Source organism: Erinaceus europaeus, chromosome 21 (assembly GCF_950295315.1).
Source record: "Erinaceus europaeus chromosome 21, mEriEur2.1, whole genome shotgun sequence".
Taxonomy (NCBI): domain Eukaryota; kingdom Metazoa; phylum Chordata; class Mammalia; order Eulipotyphla; family Erinaceidae; genus Erinaceus; species Erinaceus europaeus.
The window spans coordinates 8,345,970-8,366,600 of NC_080182.1; the positions used below are offsets into that span (position 1 = coordinate 8,345,970).

The window sequence follows — 20,631 nt, forward strand, 5'->3', positions numbered from 1 at the left end:
CACCTGGTGAGTTGATAATGGCTTGATTGTGTCTCCCAGGAGTTAAGTAGGGTCACAAGTCTGTCCCCAGGAAGCTCTCTGATAGAAACAGGTCTGCCCATTACAGTTGACTCTTCTGACCGCACAGAAACCACCTCCATTGGGTGGGTGACATGTTTAGGAAGGGGCTGGGCCAGGCCTTCCCAGCAGCCCTTTCCCTGCCACCTGGGAGAGCAGTGGGCGGGTGGTTCAGAGGGGTGTGCCCGGGCACCACCCTGCAGGTGGGACAAGAAGGTGGGTGCTCAGTGCTCCCAGGGCAGGGTGGGGCCACCCAGTGGACATGACTCAGCACAGGAGGAGGCTGCTCTGCACAGGCAGTGGGGGCAGTGCTGGTGATGGTGCACAGCAAAGCCTGGGACAAAGAGCTCTTAGTGCACCATCCCCACCTGGGCTGCTGCAGCCCCTGCTTCCTCAGAGGGGCAGATGGCCAGTGGCTGGAGCTGGCCTCCTCTCGGGCACATGGGCCTGGTGTACACATGGCTCCAAAGGTCACTGTCCTCAAAGCTCTTGGTTATTTCACCAACACTGCCCCCTTCAAAAAGGAGTTCTAAAGACTTGCTTCAAAAACCCTTCTGAATAAATGCATTTGGGGGTCATAGTGATAGCTCACTGGGAAAGGGCCTGCATTGCTATATAACTAGTGAGTATAACTAGGTTCAAGCCCTGGCACAATATGGAAGACAATACAGCAACAGAGGAAGCTCTGGTGCCATGGTCTCTGTCTCTCTCTCTCTCTCTCTCTCTCTCTGTGTGTGTGTGTGTGTGTGTGTCTTTATCAAAGTGAAAAAGTAGCATGGAGTGGTGAAATTATGCATGCAGGTTCCTGCTCTTCAATCAATGAATCAATGAATGAATCAATGCAGGTGCGTTCTTCTGATGGGGTTGGCATCTTAACTTCACTGGCAAGTTTGCAATTGAAGGTTGTGGAGTTGGGGCTCCCCCTTTGCAGAAGAAGGTAGTCTCTCAGGAATGTGGGGGCCATGCCGCCTCCCTACTGCAGGTTGCTTGGCCTGCTGGCAGGATCCCACAGACCCTGCTGGACACAGGCAGGAGTGGAGAGTGGGGTGAGGACAGAGGGAGCAGGTCCAGGTGCCCTCTGTGTCACCTGGGATGGCAGCATCCTGCGTGAAGGCTTCTTCCAGGGCTGATGAAGATGCTGATGGCTAGGGGGCAGAAGGTAGAGGCAGGAGTCATTAAACCCAGCCCTTCCCTGCCTTCCACCCCATCCCACACCCCTCAATGCCCTCACTGCACCTGGCCCCAATTCTCACACTTGTTCCCACTTTTTCCAGGGATCTGAGCCCCTGCTCTTAGTGTCAGGACCTGCCTAATAATCCCCAGGCTGATTGTCACAGGCTGGGGAGACGGAGCCATCTCTACCCACCTGCCCCATGTGATGGGGAGGCATCTTTGATGGTGAAGGATTCTTGGATGAGGAAGCAGAGGTGGGAGGGAACACCCCATTTTTACTTGGTGGACATAACTAGAAGAAGGGGACCAGGGGCTGCACTAGCCTCATCAGTGAGAGGGAGATCCTGTGTCTCTCTCTGCAGGCAGGCATCACGGTGACAAGCTGCTATGAATCTTATGACAGGAGGGGACAGGCAGACAGGCTTTGTGCACAGCTCCTTCCCTGCATCCTTCTCTGGGCAGCTCCCCTGCAGCTGCACAGCTCCTGACAGAGGAGAGGAAGACACCTCTTCTCTACATGTGGACTCAAGGACAATGGCTGTGCCCTGGCTTCTCCAGGGTGGGTGGCCTTTCTAGGGCTGGCACCACAGCAAAGCACAGTTGGGACACAGAAACAATCCTCCCCACAGAAACTGCCGTGTGTATGTGTGTGTGATCTTTTTAAAAATATTTTTTATATTTATTTACTTATTCCCTTTTGTTGCCCTTATTATTTTATTGTGGTAATTATTGTTGTTGTCATTGTTGGGTAGGACAGAGAGAAATGGAGAGCAGGGGGACGACAAAGAGGGAGAGAGAAAGACAGACACCTGCAGACCTGCTTCACCGCCTGTGAAGCGACCCCCCCCCCACAGGTGGGGAGCTGGAGGCTCAATCCGGGATCCTTATGCCGGTCATTGTGCTTCATGCCATGTGCGTGTAACTTGCTGCGCTACCGCCCACTCCCATGTGTGACTCATCTTTTTTTTTAGTATTTATTTATTTATTTATTTATTTATTTATTTATTCCTTTTTGTTGCCCTTGTTGGTGATTCATCTTTATGTGAACAATTTCACTCTCTGTGGACTGGGCCCTTCTCTGAGGCAGGGATCACACAGATGGCTGGGCACAGGTGGGTGACGGGCACAGAAGGCAGTGCGAAGCTCAAGAGTTACACAGACGTTCACTATGTGGTGTTCCTGCCTGTATCTCCATGCATACACTCATGTACATACAGAACCACACACTGCCACCCAGCCTGTGTGTGCTCACACATAACTAAACACAACCATGTCCCTGCTGCTCACACGTATGTGCATAGCTGTGCACACACACGTTCTTGCACACATATTCTAACACACTCTGAAAGGGAGGGTAGTGACAGAGACCCAAGCTCTTTTGGGAACCTGGAGGCCATCATTCTGTGGGGTTCCACCTCCTGCCCTCCTGCCATTTGCACCTGGAATCTTTCCCTGTGGGAAGCTTTCAAGCTGTACTTTCCTGCTGCCTTGGCCTGGCTAAGCATGGAATGGTGAAATGATCTTGTCACTGGAAAAGGGGCTGTGACACCCAGTCCAGTGACTGAGTGGGTGTTAGCAGGGGCTCAGCTCCCAGGGGAAGGTGGGGCACCTTGAATGAGCCAGTTGGTGCCATGAAGCTTGGGCATGAGTGGGGTCACCACAGGGACAGCGGCAGACCATGCAAAGTTCGTTTATTTATTTACTTATTTATTTAACACCAGGGTTATGACTGGGCTAGGTGCTTGAATAGCAAATCCACTGCTCCCAGTGGCCTTATTTTTATTTATGTATGTATGTATTTATTTATTTTTGCTTTATTTTATGTGGTAAGACAGAGAGAAATTGAGAAGGGAAGGGAAGCAGAGAGAGAGAGAGAGAGAGAGAGACACTTGAAGACCTGCTTCACTACTTGTGCACATTTGCCCCTGCAGGTGGGGGCTGGGGGGTTGAACCCAGGGTTCTTGTGCACTGTAATTTGTATTCTTAATCTGGTGTGCAAGTGCTCTGGCCCCTTGAACTTTATTCAATCCCTGTGCAGTTTACATAAGTAGCCTTTCATGGTGGTGTCCATCTCAAAGATGAGAAAATGCCAGTCAGCTGTATCTTGGTCAGCCCCTCCTCAACACGAGGAAGTCGAGGCTCAAGGTGTGGCCTAGAGGCTGGCAGTCACAGGACAGGTTCACCATCCCATCTCCCTCCAAAGCTGACACATCACACATATGGCACCATGTCCTTCATAACCCTCCTCATATCATCAACACATCTGTTATATGTGACATAGCCTCACAATCATAGGATGCATGTGTGTTCTTGCATGTATGTGCACAGATACACATGTGGAAGGCCTAAGGTGTATGGCAGGTGCTCAGATTCAAAGAGAGAATGGAGACAGTGAGGCTAATGCCTGCTGGACCCTGGCCTCTCACTCAGAAGAGATACTTATCTCTGATATCCACTGATGACCACAGCAGGGACAGGTGTCCAGGATGGTCCTAGCACAGCCACAAACAAGATGAGGACAAGCCAAATACTCAGGGACAGGACGCGTTATGTCTGGGTGTCCTGGGATACCCATTTGTTTGGTGTAAGTACTGAGTTGAATGCCCCCCCATACACACACATATACAACCTGTCTGGTGTCACTAGGTCACTGGAGTGCAAGGCGGAGTTCCTGGGAAGCCTGGACCTCACTGTGCTTCTCCACAGGTGGTGTGTGATCCCTGGCTGAGTTCTGAGAACCTCAGTCTCACTGTGAGGAGAGCATAGCCACAGGTATGAGGAAGCAGGCAGTGGTCAGCAAAGCTTTGTTCAGGACACAGGATTCATGTTCCAAGAATCTACAGGATGGGGGCTGACCCTTCTGTGATGATGGCAAAGATAGAGAGCTGAGAGCACAGGAATCCCTCCGAAAACCCTCTCTGGAGACCCCAGTTGGCAGAGCACTTCAGGGAGGAGGGTAAGGTTTTCAGGGTTCCACCTATGGGAGACTTGTTGGGAAGGGACAGGGCACAGGGGAACAGGGGGCTGGGAAGCTATGTTTCTAGAACCACAGGCTGAAAATCTACAGTGCTGAGTGTTTGGAAGACCAAATGCTCACAAGGTCAGCATTCACCCTTTGGGGTGATGCAGACTCTAAGGGCAGTGGATTCCACTGGGGTGTGGAAGGCCCCTGCCTCCCCAAAAATGCAGGCCTCAACAAAGACTCCCTTCCGAGCAAAGGGTACTGGCACAGGCCCTCCATTCAGTTGGGGGGAAAATAAGCTTTCATAAGGACAACCCCTAAAATGGACAGAAGTTTCTCAATAGGAAAACAAGGGCTTATTGAGGCATATCTGGAGGAGGGAGGAAACCCACAGAGATGCAACTCCACAGGATGCCTCAGGGAGGCACAGGGAACCACCCCACCACTTTTGGGGTCCACATATAATCAGAGCCTGCCTTGGGCATCGCTGTAGCCAGGCCCCAAGACCACATCTTTGCGTGAGTCTTGGAAAAAGCTGGACCTGACATGGGTGAGATCCAGAGAATGGACACTGGACTCTAGACTAAACAAGCTCTAGAAGCACTCACTCACACGTGTGTCACAGACCTGTGCACAGATAGCTTCACCTGGGGCTGGCATACCACCAAGGGCAGTGACAGTGACCCTGCTGTCCTCCAAACCATTCTCCAAAACCAGAGAGCTGCAGCTGAGCATTGGGGGAGCAGCCTGCTTCTGATCATACCACTGGGTGCTGGTGGTGACCCCTCATTGGCTCCAAACACAACCCCCACCCCCTGCCATGCAGGAGCAACTTGCGGGGCACAGAAGTTGGCTCAGTGGGTAGAGCACCAGCCTTCCTTGGGCACAGCCTTGGTGGGTCTGAGCCCCAGCACCACAGAAGAACAACATATATGGCAGCAGAGGAAGTTCCCTAGGTGGTGAAGTGCTGCTATCATGTCATTCAGTTCACTCTCCCCTCCCTCCCTCCCAACCTCCCTCCCTCCCTCCCTCCCTACTACCTACCTCTCTTAAAAAAATAGTTCCCTTTAGGAAATTATTTCCCTACTGAGATTTGCAGAATACCTCTACTGTGTATTTGCACCTTTGCAAATGAGCCCAATGAAAAAAAGCCTTGTGTCTCTCAGGACCTGACTGCACAGTCCAAACACTTTGCTGTCAGAAGCCATTTTCTTCAGTTCTGGCCCAATTTGACCAGAATGTCTGTGTGTGCCATGCTGAATAATTCACTCTTCCCTCTGACTTGCTGGGTGTATACATAACAGGCGTGCTTTTATTCTCTCTCTTTCTCTTGCTCTCTCCTTAGTTGAAGGTAGCTAACAGCTTCCTTGTCCAGAATACACATGTGTGGTCGCCATCAGCCTTTGCTCTGCTGCCTTGCCTTCCAGAAGGTATGAATTCATCAGATGCAGCTAGAAGTCACTTTCTGGACTTTGAGGACTAAGAAACAACAATAACAACCAGCAGTGGGAATGTAAGGAAAGGATTTAAAAAGTCAAGAATGTGTCCTATCACCCCTATTGTCAATGATGCCACTTGGCAGGCAAGGTCCCTGGTGTGTGGTGCCCAGGATCAGTTGTGCCCAGCATTGGGAAAGATCTGGACACAGGCACCAGCAATCCATAAGGAAGCAGCCTTCTTGACCTCACTGCACCTCCAGTGTCAGAAGGAGGCTGAGAAAAGTCAGAAAACATTTTGTATCCACCTTTTGTTGTTTTGGTGTTCTTATCATTTCAGACAACTGGCTTATTCTTCCCAAGGGCTGACCTTACAGATGTCACCATGATTGCTGTGTAAGACCTGTACAATTGATATGCCATTCCTGCATGAGGCACTTTGTGTGTCATCATGTCACTGCATCATTGTGTCACTGCATCATTGTGTCACTGCATTAGTGTGCCACTGCGTCATTGTGTCACTGCATCATTGTGTCACTGCATCAGTGTGCCACTGTGTCATTGTGTCACTGCATCAGTGTGTCACTGCATCATTTTGCCACTGCATCAGTGTGTCATTGTATTATTGTACCACTGCATCAGTGTGTCACTGTACTGTTGTTCCATTGTGTCACTGTATTGTTGTGCCTTTGAACTGTTGTGCTACTGTATCTCTGTGACAAGATCACTGTCTCCTTGTGTCACAGTATTACTGGATCATTTTGTCATTGTGTCACTGCATTTTGTCACTGCATCATCAAGTCACCGAGTATGTGTTGTTATCGCATCCTTGTATCATTTCATTATCACTGTAATAGATCATTATATCATTATGCTACACTATCCTTATGCCTCTGCATGTTTGTATCACTGTATCAGTGTGCTACTCTATCACTGTCACCATATCATTGCACCACTGTGCCATTATGCCACTCTATCACCATGCTACCATACTGTGCCACTCTGTTACTGTATCATTGCCTCACTGAATCAAGTTACTCTCTCAGTGTGTATCAGTGCATTACTGCATCATGGGTCACTGGATCATTGTGTTACTCTATCACTGCATTACTGTGTCATTGTCTAACTGCTTTGTTGTGTATTATTATACATCATTTGCTTTCTTCTGGCTTTCCTACATATCTGCTGAGACTCTTCTGCCAGGAGCCATTTCTCTGCTTTATAGATGATAAGCTTTGAGACAACGGAACCCCTCAAGACAAATGTTAATTCCCCCCTGGGCAGGCCATTTCCCCTTAGGTAAACCATTTATCAGTAATCAAGTGAGTCAACACAAGTGAGTCAACACACAGTTTGGTTCCTGCCATTTGTTGCAAGGAACATTCCTCTTTGAAGTTTGCTCCCCCTTCCCCTCCTCCAGCATTCCCTCTCCTTCCCCAAAGCCTTATAATGCCTGTATTCTCAATAAAATTTTAGAGCTTGATCAGAAACCTGTCTTGCTCTCGTTCTTCGTGTCTCTTGTCCCTATCATTTCAGGTTTCATTGGGTTCCTAGCCCCTGTTCACCGCCCTGCTGGTCGGGGCACTCTTCTGGTGTCAGCGACAACTTCTTCAAGGAAGTTCATCTACGCCGATGACATCTGCTGTGCAATTTAGGCATCAAAGTTCGACATCCTCGAGGAAACACTCACGAAAGACATGTCTCTGATATCTGATTACTGTAAAAAATGGCGACTAATTCCTAGCACTGCTAAAACGGTATCATCTGTTTTCCATCTGCACCATGCCTCGGCCTCACGTGAGCTTAATGTGCAGCTTGGCGTTACGAGAATCCGGCATGAAGCCCAGCCAGTCTATCTTGGCATTACTCTCGATCACACTCTGTCATTTCACAAACATCTCATAAAAACTGCAGCAAAGGTGGGCGCGAGGAATAACATCATTGCAAGACTGGCCAGCTCCTCATGGGGTGTGAGCGCTTCCACACTACGATCATCATCTCTGGCATTATGCTATTCCACTGCAGAATACTGTGCCCCAGGATGGTTCCGTAGCCCCCATGTCCACTTGGTCGATTCCAAATTATATTCCTCCATGAGGATAATTTCTGGAACCATCCGTTCCACCCCGGTTCCATGGCTGCCAGTTCTTAGCAACATCGCCCCGCCAGATATTCGTCGGGATGCGGCATCATCTAAGTTCATTTCCCATGTCTACGCTCGACTGGACCTGCCAATATACGCGGATATCTTCGCCCACCCTGTCCAACGCTTGACGTCTTGTCACCCAATCTGGTCCCCTACGCCTACACTGAACTTCTCTGTTCCAGTCTCTTGGAAACTGAGTTGGCAGTCAGCTGAGGTAAAGAACAAACACCTCATCACAGACCCCTGCAAGCTTCAACCCGGCTTTGACCTAGCACGTTATGATTGGGCCCTCCTCAATCGCTATCGAACAGGCCATGGCCGGTGCGCCGCTATGTTCCACCGCTGGGGAGCCAGAGACGACCCGAACTGCCCCTGCGGCTACAGACAGACTATGACCCACATAGTCAACGACTGCCACCTCTCCAGATTCAAAGGAGGTCTCGAAACTTTACATCAGGCTCAACCTGATGCTGTTGACTGGCTACGGAAGAAGGGCAAACGCTAGAAGAAGAAGCGACAACTGAGTGGGGGTAAACTCATGTGAAAATGACACTTTTCTAATGTTGGCACCTGAGGAGTAGGCAGTTCAGACTTGGTGGACGGATGACAAAACAAATCACCTGATATTGTAATTTAACTTAAAAATGAGTTTGGGGGGCTGTAGCTGTGGTGCATAAAAGGATTCACAGCAGGGAGCTGGGAAATGGTTTAATGAATACGAGGTTTATTAGGGTGAAATAGGTAAAAGGCAAAATAAGCAATTTTCATCAAGGGCTAAGAGTACGCTAGGTCCATAAAGTCTGAGTATAGTTATCAAAAGTTTAGTCCCATAAGATAAACCATTATCAGCTCTGGTCAGAGTCGCACGTCTTCAGTTCCCAGGAGAAGTAGCCATGGGGGATACCTGGAGCTCCTCCGCCAAGATGCTTCTGACCAGGAGAAGAAGCAGCAGCCAAAGAGAGAGACCTGCGTTTAAACATTTCCTTCTCTGTCTATCCCACCTCAGGGTGACATCATTCGTTTGCTAATAGTCCCAGACTCCTGTTGGGGTCACAACTACCTGAGACTGGATCCCTTTCTCCCATGAAGACAGTTCTGCCTGGTGGAGGAGGGGCTGAGCAGTGCAGGGGACCCCGCTAAATAAAGTGGGGGGGTGAGTAGAAGTTGAGGCAGTGACATCTTTCTCCAAGAACACCCTCCTTAGCTTCAAGACAGAGCTGAAACATGCTGGGGAGCACACACCATCCCCAGAAGCCCATAGACTGGAACCCCAATCTGTGTCTATGTGGGGGATGTGAAGGAAAGGGCCCTGAGCACAAACACACTTTGCAAGGTCTCTGCTCTGCTTGTTCTCTCTGTCACAGTCATGTTTGTTTGCTGTTTCGTTCTTTTCCTGCCCTTTCTGCCTTGAACCTGCATTCTCTGAGCACACAACTGGTGGAGTTCTGGCACTTCCTGCAACCATGTCTGAGCTTCACCAGAGAGGAGTTGGACTGTGGGTAGGAGGACAGTTTATGTGGCAGGTTTCCAGCATGTGACACAGGAGAAGGGGCAGGCTCTGGCCCTACTGGCTGTGGCAACTGCCTCTTCTGCTTGCCACCTTCCACCAACTGGCTTGGCTTCCCTTTGGTGCAACCCCTTCTGCCCACCACTGCCATTCTGGATGTCACGGCATGTTGATGTTGGCTTGCTTTCTGAATGCACTGGGCCCTCACTCCTTCCTAGTCCCATTCATTTCCCACTGGAACACCCACTCCCATTGCATGAGAACACAGACACCCCTCCAGCCTGGTTGCAAGGCACCAGGGCTTGCTGTTAAGGAAATCTGCGGAAATCAAAAAGACTGAAGTTGAAGTGGGTGGAAGAGAAAGGCGTTTGTTCGCATGGACTGAGAGTTTAGATCACTCTGGATAACTCCCCAGCCCCGAACAAAGGGACGGTACCAGCTTATATAGGGGGTGTAGGCTGAGAGCAGAAAGCGTCATCACAGAAGCAGAGGCTGCAAGGTTAAGGGCTGGGACTTGCACTCACTGCTCAGGGTCTGGCTGCCTTAGCTACTATTGTCTTTTTTGTACATCTGTATCTAGGTAGTTAACCTTGGTTACTATAGGCACATTCTTTTTTATATGTTAGGCACACTAGGCACATTCTTTTTTATATGAAACATCTTACTTTCTTGGCCCTCTGCTTATAAAGTTCAGCCTCACCCTCTCTATCTCAGTTTGTTGTTTACACTTACTTGACCTTCTGCTTCTACGTAACTACCCGTCTGTGCATGTTCAGCCCTTCTATTTTCAGTTTTTCTGCTCTGAGTTGGGGCCTTCTAATAAACACATCACAATCATATCATAAGCATATTCTAAGGCTAAAATTTTGGAAATTTCCTCACACTGCCATGGTGACACTGAAGCTCCAGATGCCAGGAAGGGGGTGGAGGGAGCTATGTCACAGGGACATGGTGACAGCACCTCACAGCAGTCTCCCAACAGCTCTCAAGTTGGGTCAGACACTGCTACACCCCCCAAGTGTACCCCCTTTCCTCTCTGGCCCATCCCCAGGCCTGAGTAAAACACAAAATCTGGGGTCCCTTTGTCCCTGAGTGACCTAGGGATGGCATTTCAGCCCAGGGAATACAGGGAGACACTGCTGGGACTTCAGAAAGACTGCTTCTTTGTCGGGGGACCCTCTGTGACTCCCTGTGTGTCTGTCTGGGGGAGGACAAGAGGCTGGGCTCCTCAGCTTGGGGAGTCCCTTCACCACCACCCCCCAAGGGGATTCTGCAGGAACATCAGGTGGCAAGAGACCAGGGATGCAGTGTGTGATACAGAGTGACAGCACAAGGGCCCCTTCAGGGGACATAAAGTAGGGTAGCACCAGATGTCAGCCTGGCCTCCTCAGAGTGGAAAGCTGGGGGGTGGTGGTGGGCACAATTATGTGGCTAATGATCCAGGGACTTAGACAAAGCCAAACTCCAGGGGACATTGGCCACCTGCCGGCACATGTCACCACTAATGACAGAAGAGGAATTGCTTCCCTTAGACCCGGGTCTCTGGGCAGGGTGCTGAATCTTCTTGGAATTCATTGGAGGGGGTCCCTCAAAAGGAGTCCATTAATCCGAGCCCCCCACTCACCCACCCAGAAAACAGTTGCTCAGTTTGGATGAGACAGGTTTCACTAGAAAGGTCAGGAGCTGGGCCAGGCTGGGCCAGGCAGGGGTGCCCAAGGACCAAGGTTGAAGACCCTGGTCCCCACCTGCAGGAGAGAAGCTTCTCAAGAGGTGAAGCAGGGCTGCAGGTGTTTCTCTCTCTCTCTCTATCTGCTCTTTCCCTCTGGAGTTTTTTCTGACTGCACAGTAAATAAAGAATTTGAGAAAGAGAGAGAGAGAGAGAAAGAGAGAGAGAGAAAGGAAGAAAGAAGTCAGGATCTCAGAACCTATGCTGTTGCTAACTCTGTCTGAGAGGAGCTGAACCCAGGATTGGGGGGGTCCATGTCTATGCCCCCCCCATTGGGGTAGAGCACCAGGCTTGGGTGGAATCCCACACTCTGGGGGCCAGTGCAGATTTTGGCTTAAATGCATTGTGGGCATACATGTGTGAGTGTGTGCATGTGTGAATGCATGCATGCCTGTGCACATGTACCCACTACAGGCAGTGCTTATGTGTGCATGTGTACACTAGGGTGGGACACTCTGCACAGACAGCAGTCCTGAGTGAAGGCAGGCTGTGACCAGCAGTGCTGAGAAGGACATGCACAGGCCTGAGAAAGGGTAGCTCAGAGATTTCTGGACCTGTCTAAATCCCAGACAATTGTTGTATGCATCTCTTACTCTTTGCAGAGCCAGAGTTCCATTCAATATGTGTGGTGTCTCTCGTTATATATATATATATATGTATATTCTGAAGAGATAAGAACATTCAGGGCAGAGCTATGGTGACCTAGTCACAGAATGTTGGTTCTTACCCAGAAAACAAGTTTTACAATAAAATAACTCAACAAATTTCATCAAAGAACAGCTTGGAATTCTGGTGAAGAAAAGGACATCACTAACTGAAGGTTTGGAGATTGAATGTGGACTGCAGGAGCAGGAAGGGAGGGAGAGGACTCAAGCAATAAGAAGGCATATTACAATAGCAGGTCATATTTACAATCACTTCAAATACAAATGGCAGATGTAAAGAGCCCTTGTGCCTTTGAAGGACTCAAGCAGTAACAAGGCAACACAGTGCTGGCAGCATCATACTTACAATCACTTCAAATTCATGTGGTAGGTTTAAAGGGTCCATGTGGCTTAAAAGGTGCTCTGGACTGCTGTTTCAAGATGTAGAAGCCACAGGATCCAAAGTAACTCTAGGGAATTGTTCAGGGGAATGGAACATAGTACCCTTGTGGCATCATGGAAATCTATCAAACTCTGAGGTGTCCCCACTGCTATAGAGACCCTGGTGATCAGGGCTAGACTGTCCTATAGTCTGAATTCCTACTTTCAGGAACTGATCTGGAAGAGCAGGAGGTCTGGGATATTCCCCAACCCCCCAGACTAGCTCTCTGCTTAAGGGTCATCAGGCACCACGGTATCACAGCACTTCAATGCTCCTCCCCACCCTCCTTAACTCACATACTTAGCAGAACCTAGCACCACCACCGGTGGGCAACAACAGAATCCAAAACAGATGTGTAAAACTAGAGAAACACTGGTTCAGAAAAGCCAAGAGGAAGCATAGAAACCTAATGATATAAAGCCAGGAGAGAGATCAGAGAAAGACTTCAAAGCATACATGGTCAGGAAATTTGAAGAACTATGAAGCTTTCAGTTCAATACATAGAAATGAATTAAGAAATAAATCCAAGGCTGTAAAGATTTGCTTGACAGGAAAATGGAAAATTTAAAAACAGAGTTACAGGCTATGAAGGACATTCAGAATGCATTGCAGTCTCAGGGAGCAAATCAAGGAAGCAGACTTTAGCATGTTGAAGAGTGAACATCAGAAATAGAAGACAAACTGGCCACAGCTTTGGACTTGCAAGTAGAAGGAGAAAAAAGATTTAGGAAAATTAAAGCAACCCTTTGAGAGACTGAAAACTCTATCAGAAAAACAAATATCATAATTATAGAGGTCACACAAGGAAAAGAAAGAAAGAAGGGAACAGAAGCCTTACTCAAAGAAATAATTCTGCCAAATCTGGGATGTGGTAAGGAGACAAATGCTCAGGATCCAGAAAGAACCCTCACCCCGCCCAATTGCTTTCTTTCTTTCTTTCTTTCTTTCTTTCTTTCTTTCTTTCTTTCTTTCTTTCTTTCTTTCTTTTATATATATATTTTTTATTTTTCCCTTTTTGTTGCCCTTGCTTTTTTTCATTGTTGTTGTACTTATTATTGTTGTTGTTACTGATGTCGCACCCATTCATTGGGGAAACTGACGATCCTTCCTAGCCAACTGAATCCACATGGATCCCAGTCAATTTCAAAGCCAGCAACAAGCAGCTCCTGACAGCTTTCAACCTGATGCTGTTGACTGGCTACGGAAGAAGGGCAAACGCTAGAAGAAGAACTGATGTCGTCATTGTTAGATAGAACAGAGAGAAATGGATAGAGGAGGGGACGACAGAGAGGGGGAGAGGAAGATAGAAACCTGCAGACCTGCTTCACGACCTGTGAAGCGACGCCCCTGCAGGTGGGGAGCCAGGGGCTAGAACCGGGATCCTTACGACAGTCCTTGCTCTTTGCACCACGAGCACTTAACCTGCTGCGCTACTGCCCAATTTCTAAACCCAAATAGACCTACACCAGGAAACATCATTGTGAAACTACCCCCCCAAAAAAAATCATGGACAAAGAAAAACGTTTACACGCTGCCAGGGAAAAGAAGAAAATTATGTATAAAGACAGTGTCGTCAGATATGCTTTAGATGTTTCTGCAGGAATCCTGGAGACCAGGCGAGAGTGGAATGGTATATTTAAGGTTTTAAGAGGGAATAACTGACAGTCACGCATACTTTACTCTGCAAGACTATGATTCAAATATGAAGAAACAATCAAAATGTACCGGACATACAAAACAATAAATGAATTTGCTATTAGCAGACCTGCTTTGCAAGAGCTACTGAAAGGAATGCCACAGAGAAAGAAAAAAGAGATATTTAACGCTCAGAAAGGTGATACACAGTGAAACAGACTCAGAAACACAAGCTATAAAATGTGAGACAACAAAAAAAAAAGTGAGACAAGGTTAAAGTATGAAAGAGGAGGAAGAAATTAATGGAAGAGGGTCAGAAAAGAATGATAAGGTAACAGCAATCTAGGAAAAATTCCTAGATGTGTTTATATATAACATATTTAAATATAAAGTTTATGTATAACACATTTACATGCATACAATCCCCTATGTCTTATTAAATGATGTCAACTTTCTCTCTAGTACTTTGTAGTCTTTATTACAACTTTATTTCTTTTCTCATTCTTCTATGTATGAAATCTTGAGTTTCTTTAATTGAGTGTTTATGTTCAAGGACTCTTGTTGCTATAGTTTATATCTTTACCAAATGACTTGTATTTCTCTGCGTGATTTCACCCATATGTGCAATGTAAAAAACTGGAACCCATGAGCTCATTTAAAAAAGAAGGTGAAGCTGTAGCTGAGACTTTGTGAAAACTATAGTGGTTATCCTTGGGTTGGTGTGGTGGGAGAGCCGGGGGTGGGGGTGGGCACAGAACTGTGGTGGTGAGTGCTCTGTGGAGCAACAACCTGTCATCTTAGTGATCTTAGAAATTGTTATCAAATCACTAATAAAATAATTTTAAAAAATAACTACATAAAATAAACTATTGGGAAGTATCCTGACTTGTATATAGAAGGCACAAAGATCTGTGTACACATATGTTCTTGGCAGCACAATTTGTAATAGCCAAAACCTGGAAGCAACCCAGGTGTCCAACAACAGATGAGTGGCTGAGCAAGTTGTGGTATAGATACACAATGGAATACTACTCAGCTGTAAAAAATGGTGACTTCACCATTTTTAGCCAATCTTGGATGAAACTTGAAAAATTCATGTTAAGTGAAATAAGTCAGAAACAGAAAGATGAATATGGGATGATCTCACTCTCAGGCAGAAGTTGAAAAACAATATCAGAAAAGAAAACACAAGTAGAACCTGAAATGGAATTGGCATATCGCACCAAAGTAAAAGACTCTAGGGTGGGTGGGTGGGGAGAATACAGGTCCAAGAAGGATGACAGAGGACCTAGTGGGGGTTGTATTGTTATATGGAAAACTGAGAAATGTTATGCATGTACAAATTATTGTATTTACTGTCTAATGTAAAACATTAATTCCCCAATAAAGAAATTTAAAAAAATTTTAAAGTATACTTATCTCCTAAATACTCAACAGCAACGAGTACCAGAATGTTTGAAAATAACCATTTGATGTTGAAAGGGAACTCCATAGTCAAGGAAAACTGTCAAATTTCTATAAAAGTTTTGCAGTCAATATTATGAACATGTAAGATCAACTTTTAGTTTTTCTGTCTGGTAAACTAATGATGTTCATCTTAAGCTAATTGACTCAGTATTAAGTAAAAACTAGGTGAAAGAATTAACACTTCAAGTTGGTAAACTGTCTAGGTTTTGATACTAAATACAAATTGTTTAGTTTAAATATTGAATATTTGAAATTTTTATATTGATTTTTAAAATTTTTTTTATATTTATTTTATTTATTTTTTCCCTTTTGTTGCCCTTGTTGTTTTATTGTTGTAGTTATTATTGTTGTTGTTGTTGTTGGATAGGACAGAGAGAAATGGAGAGAGGGAGGGGAAGACAGAGAGGAGGAGAGAAAGATAGACACCTGCAGACCTGCTTCACCGCCTGTGAAGTGACTCCCCTGCAGGTGGGGAGCCGGGGTTCAAACCGGAATCCTTACGCTGGTCTTTGTGCTTTGCGCCACCTGCGCTTAGCCCGCTGTACTACAGCCCGACTCCCTGTATATTGATTGAATCATAACACTGGGCTTAAATTGTTAGGCAGTTCAAAAAAAAATCTAGTACTTAAATTACCTATAACCTCACACCTGATAGAGCATAATCATATAATCTTGTCAGTGCTCCAGGATATTGTTATGAACAGATATCCTAAAATCGCATAAAGCTTGCTAAGGCCAAATACATTGTTCCCCTTACCTGAGAGGGAAGAGGAAAAATGAAGAACACCCAGGAGTTGTAATAGGTGTGATGTGGAAGGGAAGTGAAGGCTGGGTTTTAGAAGCGTATAAAAGAGTCCAACTTTGCTGTCATCTTGCCCTTTTTGTCCATGCTTCTCTGTGTGTGCTATTAATTTTCCTGAATATTAAAATATTTGAAAAAAATTGGAATCCAGGTAGTAGCACAGCGATAGGAACACACATATTATCATGCATGGGGAACTAGGGTCAAGCCCCTGGTGCTTACCTGCAGAGGAGGAACTTCGTGAGCAGTGAAACAGTGCTGCAAATGCCTCTTCCTCTCTCTCCACCTCTATTTTCCTCCTTCCCTTTCATTTTCTCTAAAAAAAGACAAAAAAAAAAAAAAAAGACTACCAATAGCAATGGATTTCTCATTCAGACACTAAGTCTCAGCAATAACCCTGATGGCAATAACAACATAAATAAGTAGGTAAATAAAACTAAGATATTAGCAACTGACCTGACCATGGAAGATCCTTGGAGTAGTGTGTAGTCTTATGCCTGAGGAAACTCTTCAGAGTTGCAGATCTTGGTGACTTAGAGCTTCTGTGGGCTGGGATGCAGGGAAGGCATTCCTTGGGGCCTGGGGAGAGGGGGGGATGTGACACTCAGGCCGTCATCCATCTTAACTTTTGGTAATTGATCCACAGTCTCCACCAGAACAATTGATTATTCAAGATTCAGCATTGGCTGAACACCAATGACCAATAGCCTGAAGAAAGACTGTGTGTGGTGCAGTACCAACCACTGGGTTCACTAGCCTTTTATTAGTTACCAGCTATATCAAAGGAATTCTAAAACAGCTTAAATTAGCAAAAGATAGAACAGTTGTTTAAGGGAAACAAATGAACTAGGAAAACCTGTGTAGCACATGCCATTAAAGTCTCTACTAACATTCTTTCTTTTAAGATCTTTTTCAAGTAGCACACTTAAGGGAGTCTAGGCAGAGTTATGGCTGCAACAGTTAGCAAGTCAGTACCTCCTCATTCACATCAGGTATCTAGTTGACTGTGGCCTGGAACTGTGGCCTCCACTGACACCAATCAGTTGTTTGAGAAATTACAGATTCCTGCCAGCCATGCAGAATAATTAGGCCATGGGTTGCACAAGTCTGTGGCATAGTTGAATGTTTTGCTTGGACGTTTCTTGTTTCTCTACAAACCTGACTGCCTCTGCCAGGCTGGTTTTCTAAGTGCAGGGAGCAGGGTGTTGGCACAGTCTGAACTTCAGCAGTCCCACCTGAAAGCCCCCATTTCTGCACATTTGTTCCATCAGGCACACTACAGGGCTTTCCTCAGCTCCCCCATGAGGATCCGCCAAACAGAGTCACCTTCCATGCTGCTGGCCACCCATGGCCCTGACTCAGACACTAGTCAGGTTCTGAAGACATGGACACCAATGTCAATAATTAGAAGGTCAAGAACAGGATACCACAGGCTCCACAGAGCTGGGAAGGTCCTTGAACCAGATGCAGTGAGAATGGCCCCACCTCCCTCCTAGGTTGCCACCTAGGGAAGTGGAGAAACAGGGATTCAGATGTCATTCTCTCCACTGGGAACCTGTAGGGAGAAGAACAGTGTCCCTTTCCAGATGATAATTTCAAGCATTTCAAACTTGGGTTCCATTCAGAGACATGCAGTCATGGAATGAGAAACAGTGCTGGGAGGCCAGGGGGCCTGTTGATGGTGCACCTGCTAGAGCAAACACATTGCCATGTGTAAGGGTCCGAGTTCTAGCCCCTGGTCCCCACCAGCAAGAGGAAGCTTAATCAACAGTGATCAGTGCTACATTTATCAATCTCTCAATATCTCTCCCCCCATCTCTCTCTATTTTTCTGTATGTCAGAAAAAGAAAGAAATGTTTAAAAAGAGGCTTCTGAGGGGGTCGGGTGGTAGTGCAGTGGGTAAAGCGCAAGGATCGGAGTAAGGATCCCAGTTGGAGCCCCCGGCTTCCCACCTGTAGGGGAGTCACTTCACAGGCGGTGAAGCAGGTCTGCAGGTGTCTGTCTTTCTCTCCCCTCTCTGTCTTCCCCTCCTTTCTCCACTTCTCTCTGTCCTATCCAACAATGAATGACATCAACATCATCAACAACAATAATAACCACAACAAGGCTACAACAAGGGCAACAAAAGGGGAAAATGGCCTCCAGGAGCATGGTGCAGGCACTGAGCCCCAGCAATAACCCTGGAGGCAAAAAAAAAAAGAGGCTTCTGGTGATGGTGGAGTCACCATGCAGACACCAAACCCCAGTGATTCCCATGGTTGCAAAAAAAAAAAAAAAAGTAAAAGAAGAGAATGCTGGGAGGGATGCTGACAGCTGGTGGGTCTCTGCACACAGTCACACACCCTGCTATCAAATACCACCTCCCTATTTTCCCCACTTCTCTCCAAGAGATGAAGTTTCCTGGGTGGGGGAGCTATGAGTCTTAGAACAATTGCCAAGGGTGTCACCCCACTCAGAAGAGCACCCGCCCCAACCTTGTTCCCAGGCAGAAACTGCAGGGATGGTTGTTCTCATGGGCTCGGTAAGAATCTGTTTCATCATTAGTTCTCAAACCTGTTCAGTCCCAGGACTCCTTGCTATAATCATATAATCACACTGCTCCACTAAATGTAACAAAGCTGGTGACCTGTGGGCCCAGAGTTGTTTCTCTAGTGAAACTAATGTAAATGTTTTGGGAAAGGAAACTCAATACAAGCTGCTAAGCAAAAGCCCTTACGCTGTCCCTGATGGCAGCAGCTTGTGCGGAAGCAACATAAACCACAATGCCCTTGGGGTTCTCATTGCTGGTCACTGCCGAGGACAGTGGACATGGTGTAACACATGATAAGAGTGGCTCCTGGGAAGAGCAGGAGGGCAGAAGGAAAGAGCACAGCTTCCTTGAAAATATTGGTGTATGGGGCTGGGGTGGGCAGTGGTGCACCCAGTCGAGTGCACATGCTACTGAAACCATTGATCCCCACCTACAAGGGGAAAGCTTCAGGAGTGGTGAAGCAGTGCTGCAGGTGTCTGTCTTTCTTTTTCTCTCCTTCTCTATGTTTCTTTCTTTTTTTTTTCCAGGTTTCTTGTCCTTTTTTTTTTTTAATTTTTAAAAAATTTTTTTTTTATTTAAGAAAGGATTAATTAACAAAACCATAGGGTAGGAGGGGTACAACTCCACACAATTCCCACCGCCCAATCTCCATATCCCACCCCCTCCCCCGATAGCTTTCCCATTCTCTATCCCTCTGGGAGCATGGACCCAGGGTCATTGAGGGTTGCAGAAGGTAGAAGGTCTGGCTTCTGTAATTGCTTCCTCGCTGAACATGGGCGTTGACTGGTCGGTCCATACTCCCAGTCTGCCTCTCTCTTTCCCTAGTAGGGTGGGTCTCTGGGGAAGCAGAGCTCCAGGACATATTGGTGGGGTCTTCAATCCAGGGAAGTCTGGCCGGCATCTCTATGTTTCTTTCTGTCTCTATCTAATAAATAGATAAATAGAAAAATCAAAACAAAATTTTAAGTGGTCCAGGAGGTGGTGTAGTGGATAAAGCATCGAACTCTCAAGCATGAGGTCCGGAGTTCACTCCCTGGCAGCACATGTACCAGAGTGATGTCTGGTTCTTTCTCTCTCTCTCTCTCCTGCTCTCTCTCTCTCTCTCTTCTCCATTTTTCTCATGAATAAATAATATTATATATATATATATATATATATATATATATATATATATGGATAGAAGTACTGAAGCTTGGGTGAGCTATCTCTCTATCCCAATAAGCATAACTTCAAAAATTAATTCTTGGCCAGAGAAGGCAACCAGGCTCAGATCTGAGCCCAGATCAGTGGTTTTCAGGGTGAGTGGGGGGGGGGGGGGTTTGGGGGGGGGTTGGGAGAAGGTTTGAGGCCTTTGCTTCCAGGAATAGTTGACAATGTCTGAAGAAGCTATGGCTTGTCACTCTTGGGCTGAGAGTAGGGTGCAGTTTACTTATATTTAGTGGGTGGATGTTGGGCCTTAAAGCCAGCCCCCCTGCTCTGCTTACATAATCACTGTTTTGCCTGAAATATCCCCACCACGTTATCCCCTCAGGGTATTGCTAAATATAAGTAAACTGCACCCTACTCTCATTTGTAGGTGAGTGCCAGTGCTTGTACACAAGGCAGGGCAGCCCCCCTCTGCCCCCAAGTTGTGTTGTTCTGGACTCAAGTATGAATAGCTCCACTGCGGAGAAAAGCAGCCCCTAGTAAAGTAGGAAAAAAAAAAGGAAAAAAGAAAGATGTCACGCCGGAACCCCCTTAGAGTATACTGGCCTTGGAGACCCTCCTTGGACACCTGCCATAGGGAGGACAGACTCAGGGGTGCCATGTAAGTGAGAAGGGAGGCACAACACTGAGCCAAGAGGTCACTGGATGTTACCTTGTATATACAAGGGCCTGAGTTCATCCCCCAATTCTGCATTTAAAAAAGGCTCCTTATCTTCCTGACTCAGTCTGGAGTCTAGTTGAGATTGGAGGTTGAAGCCGATGGCTGAGATTGTCAAAGGGACACAAGAAGGGGTTCTGAGGAGTGTGGGCAGGTGGGGGACAGATCGCAGCCGGAGCAATTAGTCCTCATCGTGAGGCTATCGATCTCCTGTCATTCGCATTATCAAGAACTCTCCAG

The 20,631-nt window shown here is 46.8% G+C and overlaps 1 long non-coding RNA gene across 3 annotated transcripts; it reads right to left on the reverse strand.

Annotated features, from left to right (window-relative positions):
• Positions 1-1,485: 1,485 nt before the first annotated feature.
• On the reverse strand, positions 1,486-17,110 carry LOC132535226 (uncharacterized). Of its 3 annotated transcripts, none has more exons than XR_009546999.1 (3): positions 16,973-17,110; positions 16,454-16,576; positions 1,486-1,714 (listed from the first exon to the last, which is right to left on the reverse strand). It is a non-coding gene; the product is annotated as an uncharacterized LOC132535226 (long non-coding RNA). The 3 variants fall into 3 exon arrangements; XR_009547000.1 differs by lacking the exon at positions 16,973-17,110 and adding an exon at positions 16,888-16,951; XR_009546998.1 differs by lacking the exon at positions 16,973-17,110 and having other exon boundaries at positions 16,454-16,870.
• Positions 17,111-20,631: the final 3,521 nt, after the last annotated feature.